This window comes from Astatotilapia calliptera, chromosome 17 (genome assembly GCF_964374335.1).
Source record: "Astatotilapia calliptera chromosome 17, fAstCal68.1, whole genome shotgun sequence".
Taxonomy (NCBI): domain Eukaryota; kingdom Metazoa; phylum Chordata; class Actinopteri; order Cichliformes; family Cichlidae; genus Astatotilapia; species Astatotilapia calliptera.
In genome coordinates, this window is record NC_137438.1 from 37,721,779 (window position 1) to 37,739,436 (window position 17,658).

Below are 17,658 nucleotides of genomic sequence, written 5' to 3' on the forward strand. Positions count from 1 at the left end.
TAGAAAAATAAAAGAAAAAATAAACAAGATTTAACCTAATGCGCTAATTAATCAGGTACAATGTTTACCACCTTCAGTGTACCTTTAGACAATTATGTAACTTTATAACTTATAATATATAAATATAGCAGTTGTCAGTGAGTACAGTTGTCCAGTTTTTTATTTCATTTTTTAAGTTTTGCTATAGGTGGTGCCAAACGCTTTTAGCATGCTAATATTTGATCGCTTCCAAAAGGTTAAGCTAATAGGAGTGCAAAGTAAATATTTGTTTATGAACTAAAGTTATATTGAAGCAGATGACTCTAGATGAAGCATTAAGGCATCACTAAAGTTACTACAAATTAGTCAACATTGAACAGGGATTTTTGTCCTCTATTTCATGGCAATACATGCATAAAAAATGTTGAGTCATTTCTTTTGAAATCCTTTATGTCTTAGGGGTTTTAGAGGAAAAGTCAGGGGATCACCAAAGTAATTAGGATTCATCCTCTGGGTACCTTGGATATCTGTACAGAAATTTCATGGCAAGTCATCCAACAGTTTTTGAGACACTTAACTCTGAACCAAAATACTTCCATCCCTGGAGCCCGCCACTATCTCTCTTGTTAAATCTGTGCACTAACTCTGCTCCCACTCTATATGATAAGCTAATCACTCAGCACTTAAGCTTTGTGAAAATTTGGATATTTTTTAATGTATAGTACGATGACTGATCCAAACTGCCAGACACTTTTCTGTAACTTTTGAATCCCATGATTTCAAACTTTCCATCCAACTTTGTCAGCCACTCCTCAAATCAATTTACAGCGTAAAATAACCTGCAGAACAGGAAAAATTGGACTTCAACTGTCCAATTCCAGCGGCCCTTAATTGGCTTCCCCTCCTTGTCAATATCAGTGTAAAACTTTTAAAAGTTGCACGGATGGTGGTGAGGATTTAAGCTTTGAAAGTTGCCTACAGACAGCATTTTGCTCCAAAGCCCCAGAGACTGTGATTCACAGCCTGGTCTCCATCTCAGCCATTATGGTCACGTCTTTTTTACGGGCATGGGGGTGTCGGTTACAGACACACAGGCAGACTGACTGATTTAGCTCTTTAGATTTGTGTGGAATTAGTCACAGTGGAGGGCTAGCCAGGCCAGTGGGGAGTTTAAGACATTGTGGGGGAAAGAGAAAGCCTGGAGTGGGCGGGCTTCTTTTCTTTCTAGTTTTACGACCCCTCAGGTTTCCACCTGTGCTGACATGGCTGAGGTTTTACAATAGTCCTGAAAGAGTTACAAGCAGCCGGGTAGAAATTCCAGACTTCTTTCTTTTTTCTTTTTTTTACCCCCCTTTTCTTTTTTTCTCTCTCTTTTACTGGAAGGGTGGGGTGGGGGCTGTAGTTATTGTGGAGCATTTGTCAGGCAGCCAGTTGCAGAGGCAGGGCCAACTGGTGATTTATGGTAACATCTGCAATATGCAAAGCTCTTGTATATGCTTTTAATCATACAAAGAACTAGAGATCGAAAAGAGATGGGCTGATGGAGGTTTATGGAGTCCATGCTGGGATTCACACTGATGGCAACTCGTGTGAACGTCACACACGGCCAGGGGATTTCTCCAGCTCAGTGTTTCCAGGCTGAATTTGGCACTGGTGTGTTTTTGCCAAGCAAGTGCTGTTTCTCTTGTCTGATACGGTCAGTAGATTCTCTGCAGGCTTGAAGATAATCTGCAATGATTGAAATGTTTGGCTACATAAAAGGATAACCCAAATGGACAGCCAGGAAAGGTGAAAACCTTCCAAGAAAACAGCACTACACAAATCTCTCTGGATTCATCTGTCAGCAGTTGAGAAGTCAGAGTGAGTGTGACCTTACATACCAACAATCCAGGGTCACCTCATTTTTTAAATCTGTATTCTAGTATCGACGAAGCATATATAATCCTGGAAAAACAGCTCAGCAGTCGTAAATTTCAGACACCAATCCCTGAGCAGCTTTCCCGAGCTTCATAATAGAGGAATAATCATTTCTATGAGCCGCCTGTAGCTATTTAATATAATAAACATCTGTCTGCATGTCACCACATCTGGTAATAATGAAAGCAAATTAGCTACAAAATTCAGGGTGTCTGGCAGTTTGATAAGAACATGGCATGCTAAATTCATTTTCTTGGCTCATACCCTGGGGGGTCGAGAGCAACGATGACCTAAGGAGCTGAACCTAGATCGGCATGCGACTGCTATTGTGTATACAGTACAGTCTGAAAATGGAGATCAGAGTCTGATCTGAGACCAGGATTAGTGAGCTCCAATGTTTGTCTGCCAGTCATTGGTGGTCTGGAGGAACAGTCAGCTTCCTGTCTCGTTTCTCTGGACACAGAATCAAAGAGGGGAAATTATTCTGCAATCTGGCGGGTGTTTCCCCCGGCTGGAAATGGGAAGGTTGTCACTGACTGCTGGAGACTTCTGGATACACAGTCTTGTTTTTTTGTTTTTTTTTGTTAGAGTGGGAACCTTCCATGCCTCAGTCGCTTGTTAGGCCACAAATTGTTTTTTGGTTGCAGCAATTTCAGAGACTTTAGGAGTAAATAAACCATTCTGAGGGGAATTACATCCACCCAGTTAATTGTAACATGCATAGTGTAAAACCTTGCTTTCAAGAGGCAGATCACATATTGTTGATAAGAAGACTTGAATCCACCAGACCAGCTGTAAAATACTAAAGTGGAGTTAAAGTTGTTCCCTCTGTTACAGGAAAGGACCTCGAGCACAGCAGTTGGGGTGAAAAAAACCTTGAGAATTTCTTGCTGTCAGCAGACTTGAATCTGAGCTTTTTAACATAATTCTTGCAGGATTTTATAGGTTGTGAAAAAGGTTGTTTTCCATCAGCCTAGCTGGCCTATCTCGTCACCAGCCAAAGATATATACTGAAAACTCCAGTGAGATAGATGCGGATATTCCATCAGCTGTATTTAGCAGGTAGAAAATGGTGGCTTTTAATAATAATCAAAAACTATTTATCAAAGATGGATGAAGCCACAGCGATAGAACCCACTGTCTTGTGGACCACAAAATTGCCCCGAGCATTTTGGATATGAACATTTTGGTGTTTAGGGGCCAGAAATTAGGAAAAGGTCCAGTAGTAGGCTATCGGCTAACGTCCGTTAGCTTGGTTTTAGAAATGTGAGCGCATAGACTGTATGGGTGTGTTTCAAACATACCAGCCAATTTCCTATTCATAAAATACTGAGAAGATTTTCTATTTGTACTCTATTGACTACACAGAAAGTTGCAATTTGCTGAATAATAACATTAAAAATACTACCAACACCACAAATATGATTGGGAGATTGAGGACGCTGAGTTTGGTTAATCAAGGCAGTGTCTAATGGAAACCTAGCAGCTGCCAGCACTCACTTGTTACCTAAAGCAGTATGGCTTGCTATGTGGTTAATTGTACTAACAGACCTCTCAGGTCTGTGGTCCATTTTGGATAAGTGAAATTTGATTATATGTATCTATTTCATAGCAACAATTAGCAGTAATAAGTGTTGGATGTGTACACTTTATTGCACTTTGTTAATCGAGCTTGTTTCAATTAACTGATTACTTAGTGCTACACCCTCAAAAAAAAAAAAAAGACTGGCAAGAGGCTAATTTCCCAGTTGAAACGTGAAGTCCAAAAACTAAAGGTGATGTCACAGTAGCTAAGTCTAACTTTATTCATTTTCTATATTTTATTTCTGCTCTGTGATTTAACATGGAGTCAACAGATGGGCACACTTTTAAAGCCAGCATGGTAAACTCTGAATCTGCTGGAAAGGTTTTATATGTCTGTCATGCATGGCTTGGGAATGCTTTGGGATACCCCAGGATGAACTGGAAAGTGTTGCTGAGAGGGGGAGAGGGACTTCTGCAATACCTTGGCTCGTGCACCTCCCCCGTGACCTGACTTTCGGTAACTGGAAGACAACAAATAGATGGATGATGACTGTATACTGTATCAATCATGATTTGTGTTTTCATTTTCTACAGAGATCTAAAAGATCTCTAGACAGGAATATCTGTAATGTTCTGCAAAACACAAAGCCCGTTGTGTACCACGGTCAACTTGGGTGCACCAGGGCCAGCGTGGAAGCTACTGACTGAAATATGTTACTTTACAATGCAAAAGATTTCTACTGTTTATGCACAGATTTTGCAACAAAAGACAAAGCAAAAGTTGCCAAGATAACTCTCCAGATTTCCAAACTTCTCTTCTAAAGTACTTCTAAGTATTGTGCAGTGTTTGGGTATCTGATGCACATTCATAGTCATAAATCTACCATTCAAACTAGATTTTTTTTTCCCCTTTCTACTTCTTCTTTTTCTTCACCACTACATCTCCTGAAAGTACATTTTCTCTTCTGTTCCAACATCTGTTTATGAATGCCTTACATACAGCACCAGATCACCATATATCATCGAGCTCACGCAAAGGTTTGACTATTTACTTGCAAAACAATAAAATGTGACACTCCTATAAATATCACCACATTTTGTCGAACAAGAAGTGTAATCAGAATCCACTGAGTTTATCATTTATCACTCCCCAGTCCCATTTTATCCATGCTTCAGGCCGTGTTTGTGAGAAGTCCTTTTGTGAAGTGAACTAGCTCGGTTCTGCGCTGACTTTAGATTATTAGACAAAAGTGGACCAGTCCTTGAATGTTGCTTCAGCAGCAAAAGCACGGCAGCTGCTTCCCAGGTGTTTGCATGTGTGTGGCTCCACCATCTTGTCTTAATCGCAGCCTCCTCGAAGAACTGGCAAGACTTCCAACAAACCCCCTCATTCCTTTAGACTGGGGTAAAAGCATACAAACCAGACCAGCGTAGCCAACAGCCAGGTGTACTTAAACATTAGTCAACCAGAAGGATGAGAGAGAAATAACACATCCTATGAAAGCAAGAGTCTACATCAGTGTTTCCATACACAAACTGAGTGCATGAATCCAAAGAACTTTACGGTGAACATGACTACAAGAAAAGCAGTCAGTTTCACTGCTTTCCTCTACAATGCTTTTCACACAGTAGACCGAGTGCAAGACTAAAGTTACTGCTCCTGAATAGGGGATCTGATTAAATCCTCTTCCAAACTGCCGGCACCACCATCGTGAATCTTCCATTTCATAAACACACAGCTCCACTGTGGCAGCCAGGGAGCCGCAAGACAAGTTCCAAGTGCAAGTTTCAACAGCTAGCCCGGTGCACAAGCACACCTTTTTTCCTCATGTTGAAGAGGAGAGGCCTGAAACAACAAACCGCCAGGCAAGAAGGGCTGGGGGGATTAGGGGAGGGGGATGAGTCATCCAGCAAACAGAGAGTCTAGTATGGAGTAAGGTATATTGTGCCATACTGTTCTAACGGCAGTTTGTGGGTTTAATGCAAATTACATGTTGTTACTTAGTTATAAGCACCGTTATTTAAAGAGCTATTATTAATGATAGGCTACTGGCCCCTATCATAGTTTCTGCTGGTTTATCTTTTTGTATGACATTAACACTTTGTTTTCCTTGATACTTTGCCTGCTAAGCTGAGGGTGGAGGGGTATTAACAACATTTCGGACTTACAAGATTTATTCGTGTGGTGCAGGATGGGTCTCTTCAGTATCCAGACATAAAAACGTATAAGCCAATAAAAGGAGGCAAAAGGCCAGTATTCTTCCAGTGACACATGCCGTCTTCTCGTTTCAATATTTATTAGCTCTGACTCTAATACAGTCCACTCATGCAGGATTTATGGCCCCGCATTGATCTTCTTTGTTTGCTTTTTGGCTACGTAGAGCGACAGAGGGATTTTGAGAATTCTCATACATTTCGGTTTTTTTGAGCAGTCCACCAAAAAACCAACAGCATGTAGCCCCATGGTGATGACACTGTGAGTAAATTTAATGGCGATTGGTTTAAAAGTTGGCTTGAACATGAAAGCAAACCACAGTGGAGTTGACTACAAAGAAGGATTAAAAAAACAAAACAAAACGCCATCAAAGATCAAACAGGCACACACGAAAAGCATGGAGAATGGCTGCTGTCGGCAGTTTAGGTTGTTGTTTCTAACACTCAGTTTCACTCTGACACAAAGAAGGGTTTTCTTTTGGCAAAATATGACTTCTGCCCTTTCTGTGGTATGCCACAAATCCAAAGTATCAGCGACAACCGAAGAGCAGCCCACCTCGTGGGTTCAAGGCTCACTTTGATAGACAGCTACAACACATAGATACTGGTCTGCAAAGCTTTGTTAGTGTGGCACACCCAAAATGCATGGCCACTTTTGTGTTAATCATTTAATTAATTAATTTAATTTGTTTATCAGTTATTTTCTGTGGCTATTAATATCCAAAATGACTTTGACAACATGACCAACCTAACCAGTGCATTATTTTGTCACATAAACTGTATAGAAAGTACAAAGAAATGGAGCAACACCCCAGGCGGAACTATTATTCCAAGACAGGTGCAACCCGGTTGCTTTAGGGGGATGGACTTCCGCCCACGAGTCAGATGCAATCTGAGAGGCAAACCGAGTGCACTGTCTTCATTGCTCCTGAACTTTACCTGTGTTTGCAGGTTGGTACCTGGTAAAGAAATACTACCACTGTTTGTACATAACAATGTTTTATCTCCATGTTAACTTGTGAAGAAGTAGAACAGTACCTGTAACACTTATGGGCACTGCCGCGCGGTCGACTCGCATCAGTGTGAGACAGCGGGGTCAGGCTGCGCAGGCCGCTAGCAGAAATGGCGCGGTAATGTTTTGTATTGTGGGTCGTAGCGCCCAGAGCGTTGTCTTGTAGGAAGGTCATTCATATAGATTTATTTTCTTTTCATTATGAAAGTTGGTACTCCCGCACACTTTACTATTCTATATAAATTTTATGATACAAAGATGTTTTATTGTTAAAGTGTCATTGAGGTTTGGAAAAGTATAAAGCTGTTTAATATGTGAGTGTTAATGACATGTGAAATAGAAAGAGGTTGCCCATGCTATGCAAAAGTGAGTTTCATCCTCAGTGTGCTGTAAATGTGTGTCTAATTCTGCTCAATTTCAGTATTCAGAATCTGTACAGTCGTATATTGCTGTAAATTCATTGTAGATTACAGTGGCTTCCAACTGCTTAAGTAAGAGCAGGTGTGTACTTTTGTTTTGCTTAGACTGAGCGATCGCGTGAAGTACATGTAAAATAGTGGAACGTGTAGAGTGTGAATTCATTAATTTTTCTACTTGTGACTTTGGGGAAATGGACAGATATGGACACTGGGACTGAAAAAGTCATGCACACGTGGATATTGTTAATGCTGTTCATGTTTATTGAAACTTGAATAAGAGATGCAATCTGAGAGGCAAACCGAGTGCACTGTCTTCATTGCTCCTGAACTTTACCTGTGTTTGCAGGGATTTCTTCTTTGTTATTGTGGCACCATTCCTGGGGCCCGTAACAAATTGTGGGGGCTCGTCCGGGATCCACTTCCTGTTGAGTCTTCTAAGGAAGAGGGTCCAGAGATACTAGAACCAGAAAGTCAACGTGAGATGGCATCGCTGTAGCCGAGACGACAGCTGGTGGGTGTCCACAAAGAGAAGTCAAGATCTGTACAAGGGTCTTCACTCCACCAACGGAACTGCACCTCTGTGTCTCATTAGATGAAGCTCATCATGGCAGCAGCGCGCAAGGAGCTGGTTTGGAGCATCAAAAAGAACTTGTATAAGCTTTCAGGTGCAGAAGCCTATCAGCTCGCAAGGGACCTGGTCACAGACAGCCAGAGTAGTGAATTAGAGTCCACTGATGAAGAAGGTTGTGTGGATTGCATTATTAACTATATGCAGTCAGATGCTTTGTTAAATTCTGAGGATGAGGGAATGAGTCAGTTGCTGGTGCTAAATGATCTTGTATGCAGTATGGTTGAAAATCGTGGCCTATTGAACACTGCTAATGGGGTGGCGCAGCCACTGGAGTCACCAGTTGTTAGTGCTAAGACAGTCGAGCGCACTACAGTGACACATGCTAACTTAGGCCAGTTACCACCAGTTACTAACACTCAACAGCATACCACCCCCTTACTTTCCATCCCCAGAGAGCCTACAACATCACAGCAGACTGACTTTGGTGCACAGGCTCGCACCACCAACCCAGCCTAGAATCATAAATGATGAGCGGGGTGGAGAGCCACAGCATTTTAGAAATGCAAGTAACACACATCCTAGTGGGGCACACAGTATAGGTGACCCAGTAACACATGCAGCAATACCTCACCCCTCATCACATGTAACCACTGAGAGAATGGTTTCCTTAAAGGACCTCTCTTACCTCCAACGGAAGGAATTTAAGGTACATGGTGGCCAGATTGGGGACCACAATGCTGACATAACTTACAGCAGCATGTGTAAACAGATAGATGAAGGCATTAGAGAGGGTTTCACAGAGACTGAGGTTATCCGGGGTGTACTGAGAATTGTAAAGCCAGGTGTCTTCAAGGATATGCTCATCAACAAAGATGAAATCACTGTGAATGAACTCAAGGGCTTTCTCAGATCACACCTGGGTGAAAAGGCCAGCACTGAATTGTTCCAAGAGCTTATGTGTGCAAGACAGAGTGAACAAGAAACCCCACAACTGTTCTTGTACCGCATGATTGGACTCAAACAGAAGATCCTGTTCCAATCAAAACAGGTCAGTACAGACATTCGTTATGAACCCAAAACTATTCAGGAAGTCTTTCTTCACAGTATCTACCAAGGCCTGGGCACAAAACATACTGACATCAGACAGCAACTAAGGCCACTCCTTTCAAACAGCGACGTCACTGATGAGGAGATTCTCAGCCAGGTTATGAAGATGATTAGCGATGAAAATGAACACCAGCGTAGGTTAGGTCATGCCCCCCGTCAAAAGACAACACATACACATAGTGTCCAGGTGGAAGGAGGAGATGTGAGTGCAAACAGTGGGGATAATGATGCGATCCAACAGCTTAGTGCACAAGTAGAGGCTTTGACTAACATGGTTGCGACTTTAATGGGCCAACAAGCGGCAGCTATTCATACAACCCAATCAAAGACTGCACCTGTCCAAACGCCAGGCCAGGACCAATTCCATGGCACCCAACCTCTTGTTAACCAGGCACCCACCCCTCCACCAAGTCAACCTTCAGCTGCAGATGTCATCCAGGGAAGGACGGACGTTGTTTTGCTGTGCTGTATTTTAATGTGAAGTGTACATATTTATTTTTTATATTGCATGCATTGGTTATATTTTGTGCAGTGTTTTATTTAGTTTGCATGTTTTAGTTATCGTCAAATTGTCCTGGAGAGACTCCGCCCTTTTCCCCGTTTTGACTAATTGGGCACACCTGAAGAGGAAAGGAAAGGTAATTTACAGAGTGCTCAATGACACATAAAAGGGTTGGAGCCGGTGTTCAACAGAGGATGCAACACGAAGAATGCGAGACAGACAGAGGAAAGACACAGACGATCAGAGGGGAGAGCGAGAGACGATCAGAGAGTAGAGATGATCAGATGAAGCAGATGACCAGCGACTGGAGAGTGAGAGATGACCAGCGACTGGGGAGGAAAAGAGATTACCAGCGACTGGAGAGCGAGAGATGACCAGCGACTGGGGAGGAAAAGAGATTACCAGTGACTAGGGACGCGTAGCAGCAGTCAAGTGGCAATAACGACAAGAGCCAGCTCGTGCACTGCGGGAGAACAGAAGCAGTGAGACCGCAGTGCCGATTGCAGTTTAAGGAAGCGGCGGGCGGAGTTGAGAGCTCTGCCCTCCCAGGTAAGTCTTTGACTTATCCTTTTTTATAAAGTAAACTGCCAAAGGAATAGTGACTGCCGCTCCCTCCCTTTCTTCAGTGCACCAGGACGTGGAATGCGAGGAGGAAGGCGAGGACTCTGCTGGGTTTCCCTCTTTTATTACTACGCTGGATTTCTTAGTTTTTCTGTGACTTTTAGGCCGTGGTGGATTCCACTGGACTTTTAATGTTGTGTGTTATTGATTTTTATTGTGTCTTCCCTTGGCCAAGGTTGTTTTAATTCATTTTACCTTTTTAACTATTTAAATATAATAAATTATATTTTTAATTCTACAGTTTTTGTATCGTGTGCTTTTCCCTCGGCGGCTCCACTGCTCTGCCCGCTTTGAGGAAGGTTTCCTTCCTTTTAAAAAACACAAACCATCTTGGAAACATAATCAGCCTTTCCGCTCCGTTACACAAGGAGAGGTAAAATACCCAGCTGCACCAAATGTATGCAGCAAGGCTCAGAAAACTGTAATCACTGCTTTGTGTGTGGGGATGCCGGGCATAGGGCAATTGGCTGTTTAAAACGAACCAACCAGCCGGGAAACGGGAGCCGGTCTCTGTTGAGGGACAGACAGAGACCATCCCAAATCCCCAGTCCCACTCAGTAATGCCCACTAGCAAACTGAGACGTTTGAAGGGAAAGGAAAAAAAACGCTGCAAAGAAGAAAGCCAGCCCTCCCCACCGAAAAGCCAAGCAGTTACTGACAGTACAGCCCGAACAGTGCCATTGATTGGTAAGAAGAGCCTACTAAATTGTTTTGTCAACGGCTATGCTGTGACAGTACTATTTGATACTGGCACACAAGTGAGCATCATTGATAGATCCTGGAAGGAGATGTTCATTCCCCAATATGCAGTGAGGCCCTTACAAGAACTTCTTGATCCTGGGGAAAGCCTTGACCTGTGTGCAGCAAATGGACAGCCAATCCCATATGATGGGTGGGTGGAGCTAACAGTTAATCTCCCGTGGAACACCGATCCCAACCTTACAATGGAAGTACCCTTCCTAATCAGCCAGCTCCCCCTCCCCCAGCCACTACTGGGAGCCAATGTCCTCCAAGGGATGATTAATAGTCATAAGTGTGATGCAGATGCACACACTATGATCCTCAGCCTTCTCCGCAAAGCCCTAGGAGTGGAGGAGGAACAGGCAAGAGCCATGGTCAACTTTATCAATCTGCAGAAAGAGTCAAACCACAGTATAACCACCATTAGGGTAGGGAAGGAAAATGTTTATGTTCCACCTGGTAAAACGGTAAATGTGCGATGTAAAGTACCATCTACCTTTGACATTTCCAACCCTGTTGTCCTGTATGAGCCACTAGAGGATAGCGCCACGCTAGAGCAGCTGAGTGTGGGGGAAGGATTGTTGGAAATCAGTAACACCAAACAACCATTTGTTAGAGTGCCAATTTCCAACCACACAAACCAAGTAATCACTCTGCCAAAGAGGTCCCAACTTGGCTCCATCCAACATGTTGCCAAAGTTCTGGAGCCAGGCGAACAGGACGTTGGAGATGGGGGTCCAACACAAGCTTGTGTATTGAAGGCTGAAGTTAATGTGGCCTCTCCTGGTACTCCCCCTGCTGACCTGTGGCGACCACCGGTTGACCTCAGTCACCTTAGTTCAGAACAGCAGAGAATAGTCGAGAAAATGTTGAATGAGGAATCAGCTGCTTTTGCACAGGACGGCAGTGACATTGGATGTATACCCTCTCTCCAAATGTCAGACTCAAAGATGACACCCCAGTCCAAAAGGCTTATGCGTCAGTCCCAAAGCCATTGTACAGGGAGGTTAAAGAATATATACAGGAGTTGCTTGTGAAGGGGTGGATTGTAAAATCACACTCGCCATATGCTGCCCCTATTGTTTGTGTGAGAAAGAAAGACGGATCATTGCGCCTGTGCATTGATTACCGGCTTCTCAACAAAAAGACTGTGCCAGATCGGCACCCCCTCCCCCGCATACAGGACCTGATTGACTCACTCGGAGGCTACAGGTGGTTTTCCATCCTAGATCAGGGCAAGGCTTACCACCAAGGCTTTATCGCGGAGGGGTCCAGGCACCTGACTGCATTCACCACCCCATGGGGCTTATATGAGTGGGTCAGGATCCCGTTTGGCCTTTCTAATGCACCAGCAGCCTTCCAAAGAAGCATGGAGGAAATGTTGGACACACTCAGGGATGAGTGTTGCATCCCTTATCTGGATGATGTGCTATGTTTCTCCAGGTCCTTTAAGGAATATGTTGAGGTCTTGCGGCGTGTACTTCAAGCTCTGCAACGCCATGGAGTTAAGCTCCGCCCTGAGAAATGTGAGCTACTCCGCAAAGAGGTCAGGTATGTAGGCCGCCTGGTGTCGGCAGATGGAGTGAGGATAGACCCAAAGGACCTAGAGGCAGTACAGGCGCTAAAGCAAAAAGCCCCTCAAACAGTCGGTGATGTCAGGCGGCTACTGGGTTTTCTGAGCTACTACCGGGCTTATGTGCAGGACTTCTCCCGCATAGCCAGACCGCTTTATGAATTGCTCAAGACAAACCCCAGCCCACCTCTAACTAACCTTGTAAGAGAAAAGGGGAAGGGGCCGCAGTTATCTTCACGGACTCCAGTAGAGTGGGGCAGCCAACACCAACAGATTCTTGAGCGTCTCATAGACATTCTAACAAGCCCACCAGTGCTAGCCTACCCAGACTTTGATCACCCTTTCATACTGCACACAGACGCGTCCCAACAGGGCCTGGGGGCGGTCCTGTACCAGAAACAAGATGATAAGATGAGGGTGATAGGTTATGGGTCATGCACACTGACCCCAGCAGAACAGAATTACCACCTCCATAGTGGGAAACTGGAGTTTCTGGCCTTGAAATGGGCAGTATGTGAAAAATTTGTCGACTACCTGTACTATGCGCCCCATTTCACGGTCTTCACGGAAAACAACCCCCTGACCTACATTATGAGCACAGCCAAGCTCAATGCTGTGGGTCATCGCTGGGGCAGCTTGCCGATTTCCATTTTGAAATCAGGTATCGGCCAGGCAAACAGAACATTGATGCAGACACGCTTTCACGCTGTCCACTTGATATCAGTGTTTTTATGGATCAGTGCTCAGAAAGACTACCAGAAGAGGCAGTGTGTGCCACTTGGGAGGGAACTAGGACTGCAGAAAAAGGGGATGTAGCATGGGTGGCAGCCCTCAACATAACATCACAACACCAGACACATGCAGACACTGGAACATTTCCAGTCATCAGCTGCAAAGAGCTCTCAGATGAGCAGCGGAAAGATCCTGTTATCAGCAAAATGTTAGAGTTAAAGGAGAATAACAGAGATCTAACTGATGAGGTTCGGAGAACATTGGACAAGTCCACAAGGAAATTGTCACGAGAATGGAAAAAAAAAAAAAAAAGAGAATGGAGTAGGCTGCAGGTGGAAAATGGCTTACTCTATAGGAAGACTCCCAGCCGAAAGCAGTTAGTCCTGCCTGCCATCTACAAACAAACTGTCCTCTCACACCTCCATGACAACATGGGACATGTTGGCGTGGAAAGAGTCCTTAGCCTAGTAAGAGATCGCTTTTATTGGCCCTTTATGAAGAGAGAGGTTGAGGAATCTATCACCAGACAATGTCGTTGCATTAAGCAAAAAAAGCCAGCCTTACCTGACGGCACCTATGGGGAGCCTTACATCGAGCTCGCCCCTAGAGCTCGTATGCATTGACTTTCTGCACCTTGAGACCAGCCGGGGTGGGTACGAATACATACTGGTTGTAGTCGACCACTTCACCAGATTCGCACAAGCATACCCCACTAAAAACAAGGCTGGAAAGACCGCTGCGGAGCGAATCTTCGGTGACTTCATCCTACGGTTTGGCTATCCAGCTAAGCTTCACCATGATCAGGGCCGGGAGTTTGAGAATGAGTTGTTTAGGACTCTCAGGCAATTGGCCGGTGTAAACCATTCTAGGACTTCCCCATACCATCCACAGGGCAACCCTGCAGAGAGGTTCAATCGGACTCTGCTACAAATGCTCAGGACGTTGGGCGAGAAAGAGAGAGAGAACTGGAAAGATCACCTGTCTCACGTTGTGCACGCATACAACTGCACCAAACATGAGTCCACTGGGTTTTCTCCATATTACCTCCTTTATGGTCGCCATCCACGTCTCCCCGTCGATCTCCTCTTTGGGTTGGTAGCTGAGGACGAGGCCGACACTCCAAGTGGATATGCAAAACGATGGAAGGAGAAAATGATCGAAGCATACAAGATAGCCAGCACGAACAGCCAACATTCGAGTGCCAAAGGCAAGCACTATTATGACAAACGGAACAGGGGTGTAACCCTACAACCAGGTGACAGGGTTCTTGTTCGCAACGTTGCAGAAAGGGGAGGTCCATGCAAACTGAAACCCTATTGGGAGAAAACTATCTACATTGTCAGAGAGCAGGTTGGTGACAACTCAGTTTATAAGGTCAGCCCTGAAAACAGAGGTCACCATACTCGCACCCTCCACAGAAATTTGTTGCTTCAAGTTAATGATCTACCAGCAGACATTACAGATGATCGCATGCCTGATAGACCGCCAAGGGCAAAAGGAAAGTCAAATCAGCCACGTGAAACGGTCGACCAAATAGAGGCTGGTGATGTAAGTGGATCTGAAACAGATGAGGAGGCACCTTGTTACTGGCTGCGGGTACCCAGAGAATCATTAAGGACCAATCGGGACATTCCTAATCAGGTCCCAGTGAGCGGGTCATTGGTAAGTCCTGAGACACCTGGTGACATGCAGGGTGGCGATGTTCCTATGGGATCAGAGTTTGACCGAGTGAGTGTAGGAGAGATGGAGCAGGAGAGAGAGAATGACATTTCGCCCCCTGTGGAGGAACCAGAGTTTGGCGAAGAGCAGCTGGCGCCCCAGACCAATGACTCCAGTGAAAACACTCAAGGGTCTCAACCTGAACCTCAGCCCGTACTAAGGAGATCTACAAGGCAGAGGAGACCTGGCCAGATACTGACCTATTCTTCCCTTGGCCAGCCAACGTATCAGCCACGTCTTGCTGTTAGTTCTGTGGGTGTACAGCCAGTGTTCTATATGCACCAGTGTCCACAATCGTACTGGCATTCAGTCCAACCCATCCATATTATGCCTGGTGTACACTCCGCTGTCACTTACCCGATCTGCTGCTGAGTTTAAGATGGGCATAGGACCTTGGGTACATATAGTGTTGGGTATTCAGAAAATGTAGAAAATCATTGCACACCCATATGTATTTGTAATTTGTGAGTATATTGAGTGAAGAGTTAAAGCTTGATTCAGAGTTAATGGAAGTTTACACTGTTAATTGCAAGTGTCGGGAGCCACTTTTGTTTGTAGGGGATTGTGTGGCACACCCAAAATGCATGGCCACTTTTGTGTTAATCATTTAATTAATTTATTTAATTTGTTTATCAGTTATTTTCTGTGGCTATTAATATCCAAAATGACTTTGACAACATGACCAACCTAACCAGTGCATTATTTTGTCACATAAACTGTATAGAAAGTACATTATGAAAGTTGGTACTCCCGCACACTTTACTATTCTATATAAAGTTTATGATACAAAGATGTTTTATTGTTAAAGTGTCATTGAGGTTTGGAAAAGTATAAAGCTGTTTAATATGTGGGTGTTAATGACATGTGAAATAGAAAGAGGTTGCCCATGCTATGCAAAAGTGAGTTTCATCCTCAGTGTGCTGTAAATGTGTGTCTAATTCTGCTCAATTTCAGTATTCAGAATCTGTACAGTCGTATATTGCTGTAAATTCATTGTAGATTACAGTGGCTTCCAACTGCTTAAGTAAGAGCAGGTGTGTACTTTTGTTTTGCTTAGACTGAGCGATCGCATGAAGTACATGTAAAATAGTGGAACGTGTAGAGTGTGAATTCATTAATTTTTCTACTTGTGACTTTGGGGAAATGGACAGATATGGACACTGGGACTGAAAAAGTCATGCACACGTGGATATTGTTAATGCTGTTCATGTTTATTGAAACTTGAATAAGAGATGCAATCTGAGAGGCAAACCGAGTGCACTGTCTTCATTGCTCCTGAACTTTACCTGTGTTTGCAGGGATTTCTTCTTTGTTATTGTGGCACCATTCCTGGGGCCCGTAACATTAGCATCTGTTACCAGCTTACAATCACGATGGGCTCAACTATGCTGAAAACATTCCTCTGAGAATCTGGTTCATATTGACATGACGGCATCATACAGTTAATGCAGATTTGCATCCCTGTTGCACCATATCCCGAAGTTTCTCTTTTGGATTGAGATCTGGTAAACATGGAAACCATTTTATTAACAGTGAGCTTATTTTTTTCAAGAGGCCAGTTTGAGCTTTGTGCATCTTGCTGGAAGCACCATTGGAAGATGGATGCACTGTGGTCATAAAGGGATTGACATGGTCAGCAATACTCAGGCTTTTGTGTCTAAATGGGTTTAACTCTTCAAACCCTAACCCGTCGCTAACGACGGGTTAGGGTTTAAGCAGTAGTGGCAACTCCAGGCCTCAAGGGCCGGTGTCCTGCAGGTTCTAGATCTCACCCTGGGTCAACACCCATCCATCCATCCATCTTCTTCCACTTTATCTGGGGAATGGGTCGCGGGGGCAGCAGCCTAAGCAGAGAAGCCCAGACCTCCCTCTCCCCAGCCACCTCCTCCAGCTTATCCGGGGGAACACCAAGGCGTTCCCAGGCCAGCCGAGAGATATAATCTCTCCAGCGTGTCCTGGGTCTTCCCCGGGGCCTCCTCCCGGTGGGACATGCCCTCACCCGGGAGGCGCCCAGGAGGCATCCTTGTCAGATGCCCGAACCACCTCAGCTGGCTCCTTTCGATGTGGAGGAGCAGCGGCTCTACTCTGAGCCCCTCCCGGATGGCTGAACTTCTTACCTTATCTCTAATGGAGAGGCCAGCCACCCTTCGGAGGAAGCCCATTTCCGCCGCTTGTATCCGCGATCTCGTTCTTTCGGTCACTACCCACAGCTCATGGCCATAGGTGAGGGTAGGGACGTAGATCGACCGGTAAATTGAGAGCTTCGCTTTTACACTCAGCTCCCTCCTCACCACGACGGACCGGTGCAGCGTCCGCATCACCAATCCATCTGTTGATCTCCGGCTCCCTTCTCCCATCACTCGCGAACAAGACCCCGAGATACTTGAACTCCTCCACTTGGGGCAGGAACTCATCCCCGACCCGGAGTGGGCACTCCACCCTTTTCTGGCTGAGAACCATGGCCTCAGATTTGGGTCAACACACCTGAATCAAATGATTAGTTCATCACCAGGCCTCTGGAGAGTTTCGAGACATGTTGAGGAGGTAATTTAGCCATTTAAATCAGCTGTGTTGGATCATAGATCTAAAACCTGCAGGACACCGGCCCTTGAGGCCTGGAGTTGCCCACCCCTGATTTAAAGGGTTAAATGGTGCTGAGTTGGTACAAAGGGGCTCAAAGCGTGCCAAGAAAATATCCCCCTACTATTACATCACCACCAGCCTGAATAGCTGATATGAGCCAGGATGGATTCATGCTTTCATGTTGTTTACAATAAATTCTGACCCTACCATCTGAATGTGGCAGCAGATATCAAGACTTTTCCATTCTTCTCTTCATCTTTGTGAGCCCGTGTGAACTGTAACCTGTTCCCTGTTCTGAGCTGACAGGACTGGCGTTGTGGTCTTCTGTTGCTGTAGTCCGTCTACTTCAAATCTGAGCTATTGTACATTCAGAGATAATTCTCTGCATATGTTGGTTGTAACGAGGTTATTTGAGTTACTGTTGCCTTCTTCCCAACTCGAAGC